The 20,303-nt window shown below is 41.0% G+C and overlaps 17 non-coding genes across 17 annotated transcripts; all 17 read right to left on the bottom strand.

The window, feature by feature from the left end:
• Nucleotides 1–35: 35 nt before the first annotated feature.
• trnar-ucu (transfer RNA arginine (anticodon UCU)) lies at nucleotides 36–124 on the bottom strand. Its single transcript is given in 2 exon segments — nucleotides 36–71; nucleotides 88–124. It is a non-coding gene; the product is annotated as a tRNA-Arg (tRNA).
• Nucleotides 125–263: 139 nt separating this feature from the next.
• On the bottom strand, nucleotides 264–337 carry trnat-ugu (transfer RNA threonine (anticodon UGU)). The gene has a single exon. It is a non-coding gene; the product is annotated as a tRNA-Thr (tRNA).
• Nucleotides 338–1,167: 830 nt separating this feature from the next.
• trnat-ugu (transfer RNA threonine (anticodon UGU)) lies at nucleotides 1,168–1,241 on the bottom strand. Its single transcript has one exon. It is a non-coding gene; the product is annotated as a tRNA-Thr (tRNA).
• Nucleotides 1,242–1,377: 136 nt separating this feature from the next.
• trnar-ucu (transfer RNA arginine (anticodon UCU)) lies at nucleotides 1,378–1,466 on the bottom strand. The gene is given in 2 exon segments: nucleotides 1,378–1,413; nucleotides 1,430–1,466. It is a non-coding gene; the product is annotated as a tRNA-Arg (tRNA).
• A 139-nt stretch (nucleotides 1,467–1,605) lies between these two features.
• Nucleotides 1,606–1,679, bottom strand: trnat-ugu (transfer RNA threonine (anticodon UGU)). The gene has a single exon. It is a non-coding gene; the product is annotated as a tRNA-Thr (tRNA).
• An 831-nt stretch (nucleotides 1,680–2,510) lies between these two features.
• Nucleotides 2,511–2,584, bottom strand: trnat-cgu (transfer RNA threonine (anticodon CGU)). The gene has a single exon. It is a non-coding gene; the product is annotated as a tRNA-Thr (tRNA).
• A 3,518-nt stretch (nucleotides 2,585–6,102) lies between these two features.
• trnat-agu (transfer RNA threonine (anticodon AGU)) lies at nucleotides 6,103–6,176 on the bottom strand. Its single transcript has one exon. It is a non-coding gene; the product is annotated as a tRNA-Thr (tRNA).
• A 535-nt stretch (nucleotides 6,177–6,711) lies between these two features.
• On the bottom strand, nucleotides 6,712–6,800 carry trnar-ucu (transfer RNA arginine (anticodon UCU)). The gene is given in 2 exon segments: nucleotides 6,712–6,747; nucleotides 6,764–6,800. It is a non-coding gene; the product is annotated as a tRNA-Arg (tRNA).
• A 139-nt stretch (nucleotides 6,801–6,939) lies between these two features.
• Nucleotides 6,940–7,013, bottom strand: trnat-agu (transfer RNA threonine (anticodon AGU)). Its single transcript has one exon. It is a non-coding gene; the product is annotated as a tRNA-Thr (tRNA).
• Nucleotides 7,014–13,239: 6,226 nt separating this feature from the next.
• trnat-agu (transfer RNA threonine (anticodon AGU)) lies at nucleotides 13,240–13,313 on the bottom strand. The gene has a single exon. It is a non-coding gene; the product is annotated as a tRNA-Thr (tRNA).
• Nucleotides 13,314–14,943: 1,630 nt separating this feature from the next.
• On the bottom strand, nucleotides 14,944–15,017 carry trnat-agu (transfer RNA threonine (anticodon AGU)). Its single transcript has one exon. It is a non-coding gene; the product is annotated as a tRNA-Thr (tRNA).
• Nucleotides 15,018–15,764: 747 nt separating this feature from the next.
• Nucleotides 15,765–15,838, bottom strand: trnat-cgu (transfer RNA threonine (anticodon CGU)). The gene has a single exon. It is a non-coding gene; the product is annotated as a tRNA-Thr (tRNA).
• Nucleotides 15,839–16,200: 362 nt separating this feature from the next.
• trnat-ugu (transfer RNA threonine (anticodon UGU)) lies at nucleotides 16,201–16,274 on the bottom strand. The gene has a single exon. It is a non-coding gene; the product is annotated as a tRNA-Thr (tRNA).
• A 1,630-nt stretch (nucleotides 16,275–17,904) lies between these two features.
• On the bottom strand, nucleotides 17,905–17,978 carry trnat-agu (transfer RNA threonine (anticodon AGU)). The gene has a single exon. It is a non-coding gene; the product is annotated as a tRNA-Thr (tRNA).
• A 747-nt stretch (nucleotides 17,979–18,725) lies between these two features.
• trnat-cgu (transfer RNA threonine (anticodon CGU)) lies at nucleotides 18,726–18,799 on the bottom strand. The gene has a single exon. It is a non-coding gene; the product is annotated as a tRNA-Thr (tRNA).
• Nucleotides 18,800–19,161: 362 nt separating this feature from the next.
• trnat-ugu (transfer RNA threonine (anticodon UGU)) lies at nucleotides 19,162–19,235 on the bottom strand. Its single transcript has one exon. It is a non-coding gene; the product is annotated as a tRNA-Thr (tRNA).
• Nucleotides 19,236–20,065: 830 nt separating this feature from the next.
• trnat-cgu (transfer RNA threonine (anticodon CGU)) lies at nucleotides 20,066–20,139 on the bottom strand. Its single transcript has one exon. It is a non-coding gene; the product is annotated as a tRNA-Thr (tRNA).
• Between the last annotated feature and the right edge of the window lie 164 nt (nucleotides 20,140–20,303).

Raw genomic sequence — 20,303 nt, 5'->3', positions numbered from 1 at the left:
TGTTTCCAAAACATCTGAGCAATAGAGGGTATGCACGACTCTGGTGGGACTCGAACCCACAAACTTTGAATATCTCCATTCACAACCTAGAAGTCCAATGCGCTATCCATTGCGCCACAGAGCCACAAAAGACAAGCTTTAAGACGCTATTGCATCCACATCACTTCTTAGATTTCCACATTTTGTGCAGATGCACACTGTTCAGCATGCAAAGATTTACATATGTAAAAGATTAAGTGAGTGGTGCCCACATCCTGTGGCATAGGCACTGCTGGGATTCGAACCCAGGATCTCCTGTTTACAAGACAGGCGCTTTGACCAACTAAGCCACAGCGCCACTTGCTGAACCTTCTACAATGTGTTGCTATAAAAAGTCTAAAAGAGGTAGCAGGTCAGGAAAATAGCTGATTACATCATGAAAGAGGTTAGGGGATTATTTCCAAAACCCGAGGGGCATTCAGGGCTCTGTTGAAGAAAGAGGGAATATCTGAAACTCTCAATACGTGTTTCTGAAAGGTTTTTGGAACCTCCAGTTACAATACATCTAAACTCTGTCTCAGCTAGGAGAAATGGAAAGCAATCTCTGCTATGCTTTCAGCTGATCTGAAAGACAAAATCCAGAAAGCTTTTCATGAATTATATATTCATATTTGTAAAGACTGTTTTGAATACATCCAAAGGCTGGATCTCAACAATAGGAAGTAGCAGATTCTGGCCTAAGCCAGTGGTTTTCAAACCATTCTCGAAACCTCCCAGACGCTATACATTTTCGTTATTTACCTTATTTCAAAAGGGTTAATTGAGCTACTTAGTAGAGTACTCTATGATCTGACGTGGGTGTGTCCAATAAGGGAGATGAGCAGAATGTGAAGGGTAGGCTTCTGAAGTAGTTTGTGGACCCCAGTTTTAAACATATGTCTGACTCACAGAGACATCAGAGCAAAAGAGGCCACTGACTATTCTGGTGGGACTCACAACCAGGGAATTTCTCCATTCGCATCCTAGAAGTCCAAAGTTCTATCCATTGTACCATAAAATGACACACTTCAGGGAAGTGTTGCATGCGCAGCACTTCTTAGTTTTTCCAGTTTTGTGCAGGTAAACACAGTTCGTCATGCAAAGACTTTCATATGTGAAAAGGTTAAGCACTCCCATATCCTGTGCCAAAGGCACTGCTGGGATTTGAACCCAGGATCTCCTGTTTACAAGACAGGCGCTTTGACCAGCTAAGCCACAGCGCCAGATACTGTGAAATTTGTTGGTAAAACAAGTCTAAAAGAGGTACCACATCAGGAAAACAGCTGATCACGTCATGAACGAGGTCCCTTAGAGGTAAGAGGATTGTTTCCAAAACATCTGAGCAATAGAGGGTATGCACGACTCTGGTGGGACTCAAACCCACAACCTTTGAATATCTCCATTCACAATCTAGAAGTCCAATGCGCTATCCATTGCGCCACAGAGCCACACAAAATGAACTTTAAGACGCTATTGCATGCACATCACTTCTTAGATTTCCTCATTTTGTGCAGATGCACACTGTTCAGCATGCAAAGATTTACATATGTAAAAGATTAAGTGAGTGGTGCCCACATCCTGTGGAATAGGCACTGCTGGGATTCGAACCCAGGATCTCCTGTTTACAAGACAGGCGCTTTGACCAACTAAGCCACAGCGCCACTTGCTGAACTCTCTACAATGTGTTGGCATAAAAAGTCTAAAAGAGGTAGCAGGTCAGGAAAATAGCTGATTACATCATGAAAGAGGTTAGGGGATTATTTCCAAAACCCGAGGGGCATGCAGGGCTCTGTTGAAGAAAGAGGGAATATCTGAAACTCTCAATACTTGTGTCTGAAATGTTTTTGGAACCTCCAGATACAGTACATCTAAATTCTGTCTCAGCTGGGAGAAATGGAAAGCAATCTCTGCTATGCTTTCAGCTGATCTGAAAGACAAAATCCAGAAAGATTTTCATGAATTATATATTCATATTTGTAAAGACTGTTTTGAATACATCCAGAGGCTGGATCTCAACAATAGGAAGTAGCAGATTCTGGCCTAAGCCAGTGGTTTTCAAACCATTCTCGAAACCTCCCAGACGCTATACATTTTCGTTATCTTCCTTATTTCAACAGAGTTAATTGAGCTACTTAGTAGAGTACTCAATGATCTGACGTGGGTGTGTCCAATAAGGGAGATGAGCAGAATGTGAAGGGTAGGCTTCTGAAGTAGTTTGTGGACCCCAGTTTTAAACATATGTCTGACTCACAGAGACATCAGAGCAAAAGAGGCCACTGACTATTCTGGTGGGACTCACAACCAGGGAATTTCTCCATTCGCATCCTAGAAGTCCAAAGTTCTATCCATTGTACCATAAAATGACACACTTCAGGGAAGTGTTGCATGCGCAGCACTTCTTAAGTTTTTCCAGTTTTGTGCAGGTAAACACAGTTCGTCATGCAAAGACTTTCATATGTGAAAAGGTTAAGCACTCCCATATCCTGTGCCAAAGGCACTGCTGGGATTTGAACCCAGGATCTCCTGTTTACGAGACAGGCGCTTTGACCAGCTAAGCCACAGCGCCAGGTACTGTGGAATTTGTTGGTAAAACAAGTCTAAAAGAGGTACCACATCAGGAAAACAGCTGATCACGTCATGAACGAGGTCCCTTAGAGGTAAGAGGATTGTTTCCAAAACACGAGGGCCTTTCACGCCTCAAGGGAATGTCTGAACTCATTTAATTTTGGCTCTACACTCTCGATAGTAATGCCTAAAATGTTTCCTGAGCCTTCTTCTGATATGAAAGGGCAAAATCCAGAAAGATATCCATGTATTATTCTTCATATATTTAAAGACTTTGTTTGTACAAATATCCATAGGCTTGACCATATCAATCGGTAGTATAAAGTATCGCTTTATAAAGATGTCTATCAATGTAAGCAAATATCATTTGGGAATTACCCGTCTTTCGAATATCTGGGTATTGTGTTAAAAGGTGCTCCACGCATTTTACTTATCATTGTTTACAGGCCTCCAAAATACTCTCCAGCTTTTGCTGAGAACTTAACAGAACTGTTAAGTTCTATTTCCTCAGAGTTTGACTGCTTTGCCATTGCTGGAGATTTTAACATTCACATAGATAATGCAGAAAACAATATGGCAAAAGAAATCAAAACTGTTTTAAAAACTTTTGATCTGACTCAGCATGTACATGGAGCCACACATAATCGTGGACACACTCTAGATTTACTTATCAGTAAGGGTCTAAACATTTCATCAATTGTTATTAAGGATGTAGCACTGTCTGATCATTTTTGTATTTTCTTTGATATATTGATCTCTCCTGCCATTGAAGCTAGATCTGTGTCTGTCAAGAAGAGATGCTTAAATGAGAATACTAGTGTACTATTTATGAAGGCTATATCTTTAACACCAAGCATATCTGCTGACTCTGTTGATTTTCTCCTTGATTCTTTTAACTCAAAAGTTAAGAGTGTAATTGATGATATTGCTCCTGTGAAAGTCAGGAAGAAGAGTGGCAGACAAAAAGCACCTTGGAGAAACTCAACAGCAGTGCAAAATATGAAAAGACAATGCAGAAAAGCAGAGCGCATGTGGCGGAAGACAAAACTTGTAGTCCATTATAACATCTACAAAGACAGCATCCATGCTTTCAATAAGGAACTAAGCAAAGCTAGAAAGACTTTCTTCTCAAATATTATAAACAGCAATATAAACAACACGCGCACTCTTTTTGCTACTGTAGAGAGACTGACAAACCCCCCAAGCCAGATTCCCAGTGAAATGCTCTCAGTGAGAAAGTGCAGTGAGTTTGCTTCTTTCTTCTCTGAGAAAATCAATAATATCAGAAAGGTGATCAGCTCATCCTTGAGTTGCGCTGGGGTCAGGCAGATCAAACAACAGCACGAGAAAGTAGCCACTATGTCTGATTTCGAAGAAATTGATGGCAAAATTTTGGAAGAAACCGTACAGCAACTAAAAACATCAACCTGCGCCCTTGATGCACTTCCCACATCTTTTTTCAAAAATGTGTTACACAGCTTAGAAGCAGATCTCCTAGAAGTGGTAAATGCCTCACTTCTCTCTGGGAGTTTTCCGACCTCCCTGAAAACTGCTGTTGTCAAGCCCCTCCTGAAAAAGAGCAATCTGGATAAGACCATATTAAACAACTATAGACCGATCTCAAATCTTCCTTTCATAGGCAAGATCATTGAAAAAGTTGTCTTCAATCAGCTGAACAAATTCTTAAGCTCGAATGGATACTTTGACCATTTTCAATCTGGTTTCCGACCGCACCACAGTACAGAGACCGCGCTCATAAAGATAATAAATGATATTCGCTTAAATACTGATACAGGCAAATTATCAGTGCTGGTACTACTCGACCTCAGTGCTGCATTTGACACTGTCGATCACAAAATACTTCTTGACAGGCTGGAAAACTGGGTCGGGCTTTCTGGGATAGTCCTAAAATGGTTCAGGTCATACTTAGGAGGCAGAGGTTATTATGTGAGTATAGGAGACCATAAGTCTGAGTGGACATCCATGACATGCGGAGTCCCTCAAGGCTCAATTCTTGCGCCACTCCTATTCAACCTGTACATGCTCCCAATGAGCCAAATAATGAGAAAGAACCAAATCGCTTACCATAGCTATGCAGACGACACACAGCTCTACTTAGCCCTATCGCCTAACGATTACAGCCCCATTGACTCCCTTTGCCAATGCATTGATGAAGTAAACAATTGGATGTGCCAAAACTTTCTTCAGTTAAACAAAGACAAAACTGAAGTCATTGCGTTTGGAAACAAAGATGAAGTTCTCAAGGTGAACGCATACCTTCAGTCTAGGGGTCAAACAACTAAAAATCAAGTCAGGAATCTGGGTGTGTCTCTGGAGTCAGACCTTAGTTTCAGTAGTCATGTCAAAGCAATAACTAAATCAGCATATTATCACCTGAAAAATATTGCAAGAATTAGATGCTTTGTTTCCAGTCAAGACTTAGAAAAACTTGTGCATGCTTTCATCACCAGTAGGGTGGATTATTGTAATGGACTTCTCACTGGCCTTCCCAAAAAGACCATAAGACAGTTGCAGCTCATACAGAACGCTGCTGCTAGGATTCTGAGCAGAACCAGAAAATATGAACACATCACACCAGTCCTCAGGTCTTTACACTGGCTGCCAGTTACATTTAGGATTGATTTTAAAGTATTATTACTGGTATATAAATCATTCAATGGCCTAGGACCTCAATACATTGCAGATATGCTCACTGAATATAAACCCAACAGATCACTCAGATCATTAGGATCACATCGGCTAGAAATACCAAGGGTTCACTCTAAGCATGGCGAGTCTGCTTTTAGCTACTATGCCAGCCGCAGCTGGAACCAGCTTCCAGAAGAGATTAGATGTGCTCCTACAGTAGTCACATTCAAATCCAGACTCAAAACACATCTGTTTAGCTGTGCATTTACTGAATGAGCACTGTGCCACTGTTCGTCCGACTGTTTGCACTGTATTTTATTTTATGTTTTAATTATTCTGATTTCTGTATTTTATCTTTTATTCTAAACTGTTTTAATTATTCTGATTTCTTTTGATTATTTTAATTTCTTCTATGTAAAGCACTTTGAATTACCATTGTGTATGAAATGTGCTATATAAATAAACTTGCCTTGCCTAGTAGCAGATTTCAGGCCTAAGCCAGGAGCTTGCAAACCATTCTTGAAGCGCATCTGCACCACATATATATATATATTTTTTATTATCTCTCTCATTTAATACAGGTGAATCAAATAATTGATTGATAAGTAACGTACTGGACGATCTGACTTGGGTGTGCTCAATAAGGAAAAGAAGAAAAATGTGCTGCATAGGCTTCTGAAAAAATTGGAAAACCCCAGCTTTAAGCAAATGTCAGTCTGGTAAAGACGTCTGTGCAAAGGGACACCATTCGTGACTCTGGTGGGACCCAAAATACGGCACACTTTTTAAAACCTTCATTTGCAACCGAGAAGTCCAGATTGTCTTTCACATCAGAGATGATTGAATGACTACTCTTAGAAGCCACAGATAAGACACTGCTGGGATTCGAACACAGGATCTCCTGTTTACTAGACAGGCACTTTAACCAACTAAGCCACAGCGCCAGTTACTGTCACTGGTTCGATGCTTTTGTATACAAAGTCTAAAAGAGGTAGCATGTCAGGAGAATAGCTGATTACATCATGAATAGGTCCCTTTGAAGTTACAGGATTATTTCCAAAACCTGAAAGGTGTGCAGGCTTCTGTTGAGGGACAAGGGATTATCTCAAGCCATATATTTCTGGATCGAAACTCTCAGTACTCGTGTCTCAAATGTTTCGGGAACCTCCAGTTACGATACATCTAAATGCTGTTTCAGCTTGGAGAAATGGAAAGCGTGTTTTTTTCTTCTTTTTTTCTAGGTAGGTGGCCAACAATAGGTTGTTGCAGATTTTGGCCTAGGCCAGTGGATTTCAACCTATTCTTATTTAAATAGGTGACTTAAGTTAATTAGTAGAGTACTCTGTGATCTGAGTTGGGTGTGTCCAATAAGGGAAATAAGCAGAACGTGAAGGGTATGCTTCTGAAGTAGTTTGTGGATTCAAGTTTTAAGCATATGCCTGTCCAACACAAAGACATCTGAGCAATAGAGGGTATGCACGACTCTGGTGGGACTCGAACCCACAACCTTTGAATACCTCCATTCACAATCTAGAAGTCCAATGCGCTATCCATTGCGCCACAGAGCCACAAAAGACAAGCTTTAAGACGCTATTCGATGCACATCACTTCTTAGATTTCCTCATTTTGTGCAGATGCACACTGTTCAGCATGCAAAGATTTACATATGTAAAAGATTAAGTGAGCGGTGCCCACATCCTGTGGCATAGGCACTGCTGGGATTCGAATCCATGATCTCCTGTTTACTAGACAGGCGCTTTGACCAACTAAGCAACAGCGCCAGTTACTGTCGCTGGTTCGATGCTTTTGTATACAAAGTCTAAAAGAGGTAGCATGTCAGGAGAATAGCTGATTACATCATGAATAGGTCCCTTTGAAGTTACAGGATTATTTCCAAAACCTGAAAGGTGTGCAGGCTTCTGTTGAGGGATAAGGGTGTTGTGAACTTTTTCTTTGTAGAAAAGTTAGAAGCTCAGACCAGGAGACGGTGGAAGTTTTCCAAGCAGAAGTTCTTTATTGATTGTCGGTAGCTGCAGTCATTCCAACATCGTCTAAATTAAAGTAACTTTACATGGTATATTATAGGCATTTTAAGAGGAGGGACTTCTGGAGGTGGAGACAAATTCAAACAAAGCATGCAAATGTAGTACGAACACACCCTACTCTGAGGGCATTACCAATCCAATGGAATCAGGATAACTATTCAAATGCTGATAGTGGCCAGGAACTCTGGTTCCAAGAGCCATCCCAGAGCCATTAAAGAAAGTCTCAGTAAACAGACTCATTTAACTTACAATGGAGAAAACAGGATTTGCCAGATTCTCTTGCTGGAAACTGTTTCACAGCTGATATCATTTACCATCCTAACCTGAAATGCTAACTTCAACAAACAGAACTTTCTCAGTTTATATATGATAGTATTAGAAGTTAGATTAAACCTTTTAATAAACTTGTATTCCTTCAATTCCCCCTTTGGGAGTTCTAAATTACTCCCACACTATATACAAATTTAAACAATTAAAAATTAATTCTTGCAACTTGTGATAGTTACAGGCACATAAGGCATGTTCTGTGTTTATTTTTCTGTAATTGCATGTTGACACATAAACAAAACATGCAATTAGGGTCCGTGAGTCTTTTCTGGTTGGAACTGTGATTTTCTCGTGATCAATCAAGTTTCTGAACCATGAAGAATTATCCTCAGTCATCTTGGTGTAATTTTGCTGAAAGATCAAGAATGTCTTGTTGGACCACCATGTTTGTGCACAAGTGAGTCCTGGAATGCAGTCATCTTCGGATGTGACATGCACACTTTCTTTCCAGCAAACAAGGCATTTGTGACATATTCATCAGCTCTAAGAATATTTTGTTTCTGGAGTCCGGACTTTGTGCGATCTTCATGATGTGTAGTAGTAGGACAATCTTGATCATGTCGATGTATGACTGAAGGTTTCGTAGTCTCTGCGTTGTGTATTTATTTTTTCTTTTTCTTTTCTCTATCCTTTTGTGATAGTTGGCTCGGGAGTGGGTCTAGTTGTTTCTTGAGATTATGTCTTCATACGCAGACGAGGAGGTCGGTGCATATGGGTCTCGGTTCAGCCATCAAGTGTTATCTGCACAGAGGAAGAGAGAAAACAAAAGACAGGAGAGCAGTATTTGTTCAAACACTAGGGTTGTAAACTTTTCCGAGTCTGCTATTGTTGTTCCTTCTTCCCTATTTCTTAATTATGACACCTAAAGAACGCAGTGAGATGAGGATGGATTAATGGATGGGAAGGCCTATGAGGGATTCTTCACCGAAGGGTTGGCCACCGACGCCTGTTGCAATCGGTTCTTTCCTCGGCTCCCCACTGGTTCGTGTCCTATGCTATCCCTGTTGGAGCAGGAACAACCTTACAGTGTGACACATGAGTCCAGGTTTTCTTTCCCTGACATAATACTGCAGCAGCTGTAATCAACATCACTTGATATGGTCCGTGCCACTTAGGCTCTAATGGCTTGTTTTTGAATGACTTTATCATAACCCATTGACCTGGGATGATAGTGTGTCCACCTTCTGGTGGAGTCTGCCAACACGACTCAACTCTCTCTCTGGCACTCTGTACTGCCTTTGTGAGGTTTTCACAGTAAGTGATCAGGGCATCTGAGGCAATGTGTACATCAGCATTTCTAAGATCAATCACACCTGGCATCTGCATTGGGCGTCCAGTAATAATCTCATGAGGGCTCAGTCCTACTGATCTGTTAGGTGAGGCTCTTATACTACACAGTACTGCTGGCAACGCTTCAACCCATGGTACTCCTTCCTGATGCATTTTGCTTAGCCTGATTTTGATTGTTCTGTTTGCACGTTCAACCTGACACCAAAATCATGAATTACCCCAAAAGCATATCTGGAATCTGTGTAGATATTAGCAACCGATCCTGAAGCTAGCGTGCATGCTCTTGTTAGGGCTACTAGTTCTGCAGCTTGAGCTGAAAAATGATCTGGAAGACGTCCTGAAGCTAACACTTCCGTGGTGGACGTTACTGCATAACCTGCTCGTCTGTTACCTTTTTCTTTTACTTCACTCATAGGTGTATATGTAAGCGTAACACAATCGTGAGTAATTTCTCCTTCATCCTCTAACAAAACTTCAGTCATAGCAGACAGCATACATGAGGACGGATTTGTGACAGGTGCACGCTGTAAGACAATATTTGGCATTATTGTGGACACTGCATGAGGGCTTTTTTTACGTTTACAGTCTGACCTAACACACTTAATGATGAAAGGTCTGTGCTGTAAAATAACATTTAAGGCTGTGAGTCTACTTAACTTGGTGTTCCCCAAAGGAAGGGTGAGACAGTCACTTTCCTTTTGTTCTATTAAACAAAAATAAGTCTTTCATCTTTGTTGAAAGTTACTGGGGAAATTAAGCACTCACAGCCCAAATGGTTAACACATCAACAAGCTGCCCAACGAGTTTAATGACGAGGGGACGGGCTGCTTCAGAGTAGCAAGCAGACTGAGTAGGAGCTGAGTAACATTGTTAACTTGTTTAAAGTTCTTTTTGTTTTTCCTACACTCCTTTCCCCAATGTCCATGTTTACCACAGTAATAACAACTGCTGCCCTCTCTCTTAGGACATTTGCGTTTCTGTTGATTCTCTGTGTTGACCTTAAAGGATGCTGCTGCAATTTTTACTCTTGCCTTGACATCAGAATCTGTTTCCCAAGTAGTTAACCTCTCCAAGTTGTTTTGTATGGTTCTAGTGGACCATGTTAAGTCTAAGAAAGGCAATGCTTTTCTATGTTCTGACAACAGACCATCAAACCATGTGCGAACTAGGGGACCATTATCTTCTAACACCTTCTCTGAAGTGTCAGCTATACCACTGTACGCTGCTGCTGACTGGCAAAATCTTTGAGTGTACTCACTAACAGTTTCACCCTTCTTCTGTAAACAACTAGTGATCTTCGACCAGTCAATTTTGGGTCCAACAATGTTCTTCAACGCTTTCAAAACTCCCTCTCTCAATTCATCTTTTCTGGCATGTTGTAGTTCAGAAGTAACAGCAGACTCAAAACTGTTGAATTCAGATTCAGTTAGAATTTGTGACATCAGCTGTGTGACTTCTGCCAACGACATGTCGTAAAGACGCATTTTACTGATCAATGCCCTTCTAAAATCAGAAAAATCTATGCGTACTGAAGGTAAGCTTTGGGATAGTCTTTCTATGTCTCTAGGTCCGAGTGCTTTGGCAACAGTTTGGTTTTGGACAACAGAAGAGTTGGGAGGAACACTTTCAGTTCCCTCAATTCCCTGAGATCTTCTTGCAACACATACCTTTACTGAATCTACAGGCTTATCAGTCAGGATAAGTTTCATCTGACTGTTGGTCTTCTGAGTCACATTTGGTTGAGGCCTTTTTATGGCCCACCTTAGTGTGCATTTGTTTGTTCTGTTCTTTTAATTTATCAATACACCTAGTTTGTTCTTGTGCAATGGATAAGCTATATTCTCTATGGCAACAGATTATGCCTTTCATGTTTTTCTTTCTGATACATGCACCTAACACCTTCTTGCATTCTTCAATAGACCAAACTTTGTCTGGATCAATACCAAATTTCTTTGTCAAATCCAATCTAACTGACTCAGTCATTATGGAATCCATTTTCTCTCCTAACAATGACTTGAACTCACTGTCTGTCCATAAAGGGCTAGCTAGTCAATTTTTCTCAGTTGATGGAACTAGCCTAGCATTTCTTCTAACCATTTTGTGGATTTCTTTTGTTACCACACAATCAAAAAATAAACTTCTCTGATCAACAGAGGGTATACTTGTTAACACAGATCAAATCTTGTTAAACTTCCTTGTTACCAACACATCACAAACTATTAGCATGTTACGCTAATCTTCCCTAAAAGAAAAATGCAAAGGATCTTTCACCTTCTTAACTTTTAGAGGATAAAACAAACAAAAACACTAAATCTTCTCTGATCAAAAGAGGCTACACTCGATAACACAGTTAACCTTCCTTACCCAGAGCAAAGGGTAACACAGAAAATATTAGCACGTTACGCTAATCTTCTCTAAAAGGAAATGCAAAGGATCTTTCACCTTCCTAACTTTAAGAGGATAAACACATCCCTGTTTGAACAGAGGTTCACCAATATTGACACGTAATGTTAACCTTCCCTAACTTTAGAGGATACATTCTCTAGCAATGTAGAGGCTATACTTTCATCTTGAAAATAAACTTTTAAAGGGTAACTTTGTTAGCCAGACACTGCAGCTGTCTGATAACTGTTCTCTGACGGCGCAGAGATTTGTACTGGTCTTCAGTGGTTCTTTGAATAGAGTGAAACTCACCAAATCGTTGTTTGTACGGAAAGGATTCCGTCTGGAACTCAGCCAAAAAAAGTTTGTTCTTTGTTGAGCTTTGAAGTTTCAGGAGTCAGTTCTGGAACTCAGTCTTTGTTGAGTGGAGATTTCAGTTCTGGAACTCAGTCTTTGTTGAGTGGAGATTTCAGTTCTGGAACTCAGTCTTTGTTGAGTGGAGATTTCAGTTCTGTATTCAGGTAAGATTCTCTCTGGAATGCAGTCAGATCTTTGAGCTTGAATTCCAATCTGGATTCAGGTGAAGTTAATTCTATCCGGGTCACGGCACCATCTGTAGTGATCTTTTTCTTTGTAGAAAAGTTAGAAGCTCAGACCAGGAGAGGGTGGAAGTTTTCCAAGCAGAAGTTCTTTATTGCTTGTCGGTAGCTGCAGTCATTCCAACATCGTCTAAATTAAAGTAACTTTACATGGTATATTATAGGCATTTTAAGAGGAGGGACTTCTGGAGGTGGAGATAAATTCAAACAAAGCATGCAAATGTAGTACGAACACACCCTACTCTGAGGGCATTACCAATCCAATGGAATCAGCATAACTATTCAAATGCTGATAGTGGCCAGGAACTCTGGTTCCAAGAGCCATCTCAGAGCCATTAAAGAAAGTCTCAGTGATCAGACTCATTTAACTTACAATGGAGAAAACAGGATTTGCCAGATTCTCTTGCTGGAAACTGTTTCACAGCTGATATCATTTACCATCCTAACCTGAAATGCTAACTTCAACAAACAGAACTTTCTCAGTTTATATATGATAGTATTAGAAGTTAGATTAAACCTTTTAATAAACTTGTATTCCTTCAAGGGACAAGGGAATATCTCAAGCCATTTATTTCTGGATCGAAACTCTCAGTACTCGTGTCTCAAATGTTTCGGGAACCTCTAGTTACGATACATCTAAATGCTGTTTCAGCTTGGAGAAATGGAAAGCGTGTTTTTTTTTCTTCTTTTTTTTCTAGGTAGGTGGCCAACAATAGGTTGTTGCAGATTTTGGCCTAGGCCAGTGGATTTCAACCTATTCTTATTTAAATAGGTGACTTAAGTTAATTAGTAGAGTACTCTGTGATCTGAGTTGGGTGTGTCCAATAAGGGAAATAAGCAGAACGTGAAGGGTATGCTTCTGAAGTAGTTTGTGGATTCAAGTTTTAAGCATATGTCTGACTCACAGAGACATCAGAGCAAAAGATTGTCTTTCCTGCCAAGACTTTCACATCAGAGATGATTGAATGACTACTCTTAGAAGCCACAGATAAGACACTGCTGGGATTCGAACCCAGGATCTCCTGTTTACTAGACAGGCGCTTTAACCAACTAAGCCACACAAAAGTTACTGCCTCTGGTTCGATGCTTTTGTATACAAAGTCTAAAAGAGGTAGCATGTCAGGAGAATAGCTGATTACATCATGAATAGGTCCCTTTGAAGTTACAGGATTATTTCCAAAACCTGAAAGGTGTGCAGGCTTCTGTTCCATTGTGCCACAGAGCCACAAAAGACAAACTTTAAGACGCTATTGCATGCACATCACTTCTTAGATTTCCACATTTTGTGCAGATGCACACTGTTCAGCATGCAAAGATTTACATATGTAAAAGATTAAGTGAGCGGTGCCCACATCCACTGGCATAGGCACTGCTCGGATTCGAACCCAGGATCTCCTGTTTACTAGACAGGCGCTTTGACCAACTAAGCCACAGCGCCACTTGCTGAACCTTCTACAATGTGTTGCTATAAAAAGTCTAAAAGAGGTAGCAGGTCAGGAAAATAGCTGATTACATCATGAAAGAGGTTAGGGGATTATTTCCAAAACCCGAGGGGCATTCAGGGCTCAGTTGAAGAAAGAGGGAATATCTGAAACTGTCAATACGTGTTTCTGAAATGTTTTTGGAACCTCCAGTTACAATACATCTAAACTCTGTCTCAGCTAGGAGAAATGGAAAGCAATCTCTGCTATGCTTTCAGCTGATCTGAAAGACAAAATCCAGAAAGCTTTTCATGAATTATATATTCATATTTGTAAAGACTGTTTTGAATACATCCAGAGGCTGGATCTCAACAATAGGAAGTAGCAGATTCTGGCCTAAGCCAGTGGTTTTCAAAACATTCTCGAAACCTCCCAGACGCTATACATTTTTGTTATTTACCTTATTTCAAAAGGGTTAATTGAGCTACTTAGTAGAGTTCTCTATGATCTGACGTGGGTGTGTCCAATAAGGGAAAAGAGCAGAATGTGAAGGGTAGGCTTCTGAAGTAGTTTGTGGACCCCAGTTTTAAACATATGTCTGACTCACAGAGACATCAGAGCAAAAGAGGCCACTGACTATTCTGGTGGGACTCAAAACCACAACCAGGGAATTTCTCCATTCGCATCCCAGAAGTCCAAAGTTCTATCCATTGTACCATAAAATGACACACTTCAGGGAAGTATTGCATGCGCAGCACTTCTTAGTTTTTCCAGTTTTGTGCAGGTAAACACAGTTCGTCATGCAAAGACTTTCATATGTGAAAAGGTTAAGCACTCCCATATCCTGTGCCAAAGGCACTGCTGGGATTTGAACCCAGGATCTCCTGTTTACGAGACAGGCGCTTTGACCAGCTAAGCCACAGATCAGTGAAATTTGTTGGTAAAACAAGTCTAAAAGAGGTAGCACATCAGGAAAACAGCTGATCACGTCATGAAAGAGGTCCCTTAGAGGTAAGAGGATTGTTTCCAAAACACGAGGGCCTTTCACGCCTCAAGGGAATGTCTGAACTCATTTAATTTTGGCTCTACACTCTCGATAGTCATGCCTAAAATGTTTCCTGAGCCTTCTTCTGATATGAAATGGCAAAATCCAGAAAGTTATCCATGTATTATTCTTCATATATGTAAAGACTTTGTTTGTACAAATATCCATAGGCTTGACCATATCAATGGGTAGTAGCAGATTTCAGGCCTAAGCCAGGAGCTTGCAAACCATTCTTGAAGCGCATCTGCACCACATATATATATATTTTTTATTATCTCTCTCATTTAATACAGGTGAATCAAATAATTGATTGATAATTAACGTACTCGACGATCTGACTTGGGTGTGCTCAATAAGGAAAAGAAGAAAAATGTGTTGCGTAGGCTTCTGAAAAAGTTGGAAAACCCCAGCTTTAAGCAAATGTCAGTCTGGTAAAGACGTCTGTGCAAAGGGACACCATTCGTGACTCTGGTGGGACCCAAAAAACTACAACCTTTTTAAAACCTTCATTTGCAACCGAGAAGTCCAGATTGTCTTTCCTGCCAAGACTTTCACGTCAGAGAAGGAGAAGGTTAAATGACTACTCTTAGAAGCCACAGATTAGGCACTGCTGGGATTCGAACCCAGGATCTCCTGTTTACTAGACAGGCGCTTTGACCAACTAAGCCACAGCGCCAGTTACTGTCACTGATTCGATGCTTTTGTATACAAAGTCTAAAAGAGGTAGCATGTCAGGAGAATAGCTGATTACATCATGAATAGGTCCCTTTGAAGTTACAGGATTATTTCCAAAACCTGAAAGGTGTGCAGGCTTCTGTTGAGGGACAAGGGAATATCTCAAGCCATTTATTTCTGGATCGAAACTCTCAGTACTCGTGTCTCAAATGTTTCGGGAACCTCTAGTTACGATACATCTAAATGCTGTTTCAGCTTGGTGAAATGGAAAGCGTGTTTTTTTTTCTTCTTTTTCTTCGAGGTAGGTGGCCAACAATAGGTTGTTGCAGATTTTGGCCTAGGCCAGTGGATTTCAACCTATTCTTCTTTAAATAGGTGACTTAAGTTAATTAGTAGAGTACTCTGTGATCTGAGTTGGGTGTGTCCAAAGAGGGAAATAAGCAGAACGTGAAGGGTATGCTTCTGAAGTAGTTTATGGATTCAAGTTTTAAGCATATGTCTGACTCACAGAGACATCAGAGCAAAAGAGGCCACTGACTATTCTGGTGGGACTCACAACCAGGGAATTTCTCCATTCGCATCCTAGAAGTCCAAAGTTGTATCCATTGTACCATAAAATGACACACTTCAGGGAAGTGTTGCATGCGCAGCACTTCTTAGTTTTTCCAGTTTTGTGCAGGTAAACACAGTTCGTCATGCAAAGACATTCATATGTGAAAAGGTTAAGCACTCCCATATCCTGTGCCAAAGACACTGCTGGGATTTGAACCCAGGATCTCCTGTTTACGAGACAGGCGCTTTGACCAGCTAAGCCACAGCGCCAGATACTGTGAAATTTGTTGGTAAAACAAGTCTAAAAGAGGTACCACATCAGGAAAACAGCTGATCACGTCATGAACGAGGTCCCTTAGAGGTAAGAGGATTGTTTCCAAAACATCTGAGCAATAGAGGGTATGCACGACTCTGGTGGGACTCGAACCCACAACCTTTGAATATCTCCATTCACAACCTAGAAGTCCAATGCGCTATCCAGTGCCACAGAGCCACAAAAGACAAGCTTTAAGACGCTATTGCATCCACATCACTTCTTAGATTTCCACATTTTGTGCAGATGCACACTGTTCAGCATGCAAAGATTTACATATGTAAAGGATTAAGTGAGTGGTGCCCACATCCTGTGGCATAGGCACTGCTGGGATTCGAACCCAGGATCTCCTGTTTACAAGACAGGCGCTTTGACCAACTAAGCCACAGCGCCACTTGCTGAACCTTCTACAATGTGTTGCTATAAAAAGTCTAAAAGAGGTAGCAGGTCAGGAAAATAGCTGATTACATCATGAAAGAGGTTAGGGGATTATTTCCAAAACCCGAGGGGCATTCAGGGCTCTGTTGAAGAAAGAGGGAATATCTGAAAATCTCAATACGTGTTTCTGAAAGGTTTTTGGAACCTCCAGTTACAATACATCTAAACTCTGTCTCAGCTAGGAGAAATGGAAAGCAATCTCTGCTATGCTTTCAGCTGATCTGAAAGACAAAATCCAGAAAGCTTTTCATGAATTATATATTCATATTTGTAAAGACTGTTTTGAATACATCCAAAGGCTGGATCTCAACAATAGGAAGTAGCAGATTCTGGCCTAAGCCAGTGGTTTTCAAACCATTCTCGAAACCTCCCAGACGCTATACATTTTCGTTATTTACCTTATTTCAAAAGGGTTAATTGAGCTACTTAGTAGAGTACTCTATGATCTGACGTGGGTGTGTCCAATAAGGGAAAAGAGCAGAATGTGAAGGGTAGGCTTCTGAAGTAGTTTGTGGACCCCAGTTTTAAACATATGTCTGACTCACAGAGACATCAGAGCAAAAGAGGCCACTGACTATTCTGGTGGGACTCAAAACCACAACCAGGGAATTTCTCCATTCGCATCCCAGAAGTCCAAAGTTCTATCCATTGTACCATAAAATGACACACTTCAGGGAAGTATTGCATGCGCAGCACTTCTTAGTTTTTCCAGTTTTGTGCAGGTAAACACAGTTCGTCATGCAAAGACTTTCATATGTGAAAAGGTTAAGCACTCCCATATCCTGTGCCAAAGGCACTGCTGGGATTTGAACCCAGGATCTCCTGTTTACGAGACAGGCGCTTTGACCAGCTAAGCCACAGATCAGTGAAATTTGTTGGTAAAACAAGTCTAAAAGAGGTAGCACATCAGGAAAACAGCTGATCACGTCATGAAAGAGGTCCCTTAGAGGTAAGAGGATTGTTTCCAAAACACGAGGGCCTTTCACGCCTCAAGGGAATGTCTGAACTCATTTAATTTTGGCTCTACACTCTCGATAGTCATGCCTAAAATGTTTCCTGAGCCTTCTTCTGATATGAAATGGCAAAATCCAGAAAGTTATCCATGTATTATTCTTCATATATGTAAAGACTTTGTTTGTACAAATATCCATAGGCTTGACCATATCAATGGGTAGTAGCAGATTTCAGGCCTAAGCCAGGAGCTTGCAAACCATTCTTGAAGCGCATCTGCACCACATATATATATATTTTTTATTATCTCTCTCATTTAATACAGGTGAATCAAATAATTGATTGATAATTAACGTACTCGACGATCTGACTTGGGTGTGCTCAATAAGGAAAAGAAGAAAAATGTGTTGCGTAGGCTTCTGAAAAAGTTGGAAAACCCCAGCTTTAAGCAAATGTCAGTCTGGTAAAGACGTCTGTGCAAAGGGACACCATTCGTGACTCTGGTGGGACCCAAAAAACTACAACCTTTTTAAAACCTTCATTTGCAACCGAGAAGTCCAGATTGTCTTTCCTGCCAAGACTTTCACGTCAGAGAAGGAGAAGGTTAAATGACTACTCTTAGAAGCCACAGATTAGGCACTGCTGGGATTCGAACCCAGGATCTCCTGTTTACTAGACAGGCGCTTTGACCAACTAAGCCACAGCGCCAGTTACTGTCACTGATTCGATGCTTTTGTATACAAAGTCTAAAAGAGGTAGCATGTCAGGAGAATAGCTGATTACATCATGAATAGGTCCCTTTGAAGTTACAGGATTATTTCCAAAACCTGAAAGGTGTGCAGGCTTCTGTTGAGGGACAAGGGAATATCTCAAGCCATTTATTTCTGGATCGAAACTCTCAGTACTCGTGTCTCAAATGTTTCGGGAACCTCTAGTTACGATACATCTAAATGCTGTTTCAGCTTGGTGAAATGGAAAGCGTGTTTTTTTTTCTTCTTTTTCTTCGAGGTAGGTGGCCAACAATAGGTTGTTGCAGATTTTGGCCTAGGCCAGTGGATTTCAACCTATTCTTCTTTAAATAGGTGACTTAAGTTAATTAGTAGAGTACTCTGTGATCTGAGTTGGGTGTGTCCAAAGAGGGAAATAAGCAGAACGTGAAGGGTATGCTTCTGAAGTAGTTTATGGATTCAAGTTTTAAGCATATGTCTGACTCACAGAGACATCAGAGCAAAAGAGGCCACTGACTATTCTGGTGGGACTCACAACCAGGGAATTTCTCCATTCGCATCCTAGAAGTCCAAAGTTGTATCCATTGTACCATAAAATGACACACTTCAGGGAAGTGTTGCATGCGCAGCACTTCTTAGTTTTTCCAGTTTTGTGCAGGTAAACACAGTTCGTCATGCAAAGACTTTCATATGTGAAAAGGTTAAGTACTCCCATATCCTGTGCCAAAGACACTGCTGGGATTTGAACCCAGGATCTCCTGTTTACGAGACAGGCGCTTTGACCAGCTAAGCCACAGCGCCAGATACTGTGAAATTTGTTGGTAAAACAAGTCTAAAAGAGGTACCACATCAGGAAAACAGCTGATCACGTCATGAACGAGGTCCCTTAGAGGTAAGAGGATTGTTTCCAAAACATCTGAGCAATAGAGGGTATGCACGACTCTGGTGGGACTCGAACCCACAACCTTTGAATATCTCCATTCACAACCTAGAAGTCCAATGCGCTATCCAGTGCCACAGAGCCACAAAAGACAAGCTTTAAGACGCTATTGCATCCACATCACTTCTTAGATTTCCACATTTTGTGCAGATGCACACTGTTCAGCATGCAAAGATTTACATATGTAAAGGATTAAGTGAGTGGTGCCCACATCCTGTGGCATAGGCACTGCTGGGATTCGAACCCAGGATCTCCTGTTTACAAGACAGGCGCTTTGACCAACTAAGCCACAGCGCCACTTGCTGAACCTTCTACAATGTGTTGCTATAAAAAGTCTAAAAGAGGTAGCAGGTCAGGAAAATAGCTGATTACATCATGAAAGAGGTTAGGGGATTATTTCCAAAACCCGAGGGGCATTCAGGGCTCTGTTGAAGAAAGAGGGAATATCTGAAAATCTCAATACGTGTTTCTGAAAGGTTTTTGGAACCTCCAGTTACAATACATCTAAACTCTGTCTCAGCTAGGAGAAATGGAAAGCAATCTCTGCTATGCTTTCAGCTGATCTGAAAGACAAAATCCAGAAAGCTTTTCATGAATTATATATTCATATTTGTAAAGACTGTTTTGAATACATCCAAAGGCTGGATCTCAACAATAGGAAGTAGCAGATTCTGGCCTAAGCCAGTGGTTTTCAAACCATTCTCGAAACCTCCCAGACGCTATACATTTTCGTTATTTACCTTATTTCAAAAGGGTTAATTGAGCTACTTAGTAGAGTACTCAATGATCTGACGTGGGTGTGTCCAATAAGGGAGATGAGCAGAATGTGAAGGGTAGGCTTCTGAAGTAGTTTGTGGACCCCAGTTTTAAACATATGTCTGACTCACAGAGACATCAGAGCAAAAGAGGCCACTGACTATTCTGGTGGGACTCACAACCAGGGAATTTCTCCATTCGCATCCTAGAAGTCCAAAGTTCTATCCATTGTACCATAAAATGACACACTTCAGGGAAGTGTTGCATGCGCAGCACTTCTTAGTTTTTCCAGTTTTGTGCAGGTAAACACAGTTCGTCATGCAAAGACTTTCATATGTGAAAAGGTTAAGCACTCCCATATCCTGTGCCAAAGGCACTGCTGGGATTTGGACCCAGGATCTCCTGTTTACGAGACAGGCGCTTTGACCAGCTAAGCCACAGCGCCAGATACTGTGAAATTTGTTGGTAAAACAAGTCTAAAAGAGGTACCACATCAGGAAAACAGCTGATCACGTCATGAACGAGGTCCCTTAGAGGTAAGAGGATTGTTTCCAAAACACGAGGGCCTTTCACGCCTCAAGGGAATGTCTGAACTCATTTAATTTTGGC

The sequence above is a fragment of the Siphateles boraxobius genome, unplaced genomic scaffold, assembly GCF_051911475.1.
Source record: "Siphateles boraxobius isolate OS27281-9 unplaced genomic scaffold, OSU_SipBor_1 6, whole genome shotgun sequence".
NCBI lineage: Eukaryota > Metazoa > Chordata > Actinopteri > Cypriniformes > Leuciscidae > Siphateles > Siphateles boraxobius.
The sequence above is the reverse complement of the archived record's forward strand: the minus strand, read 5'-3'. Positions and strand labels throughout refer to the sequence as shown.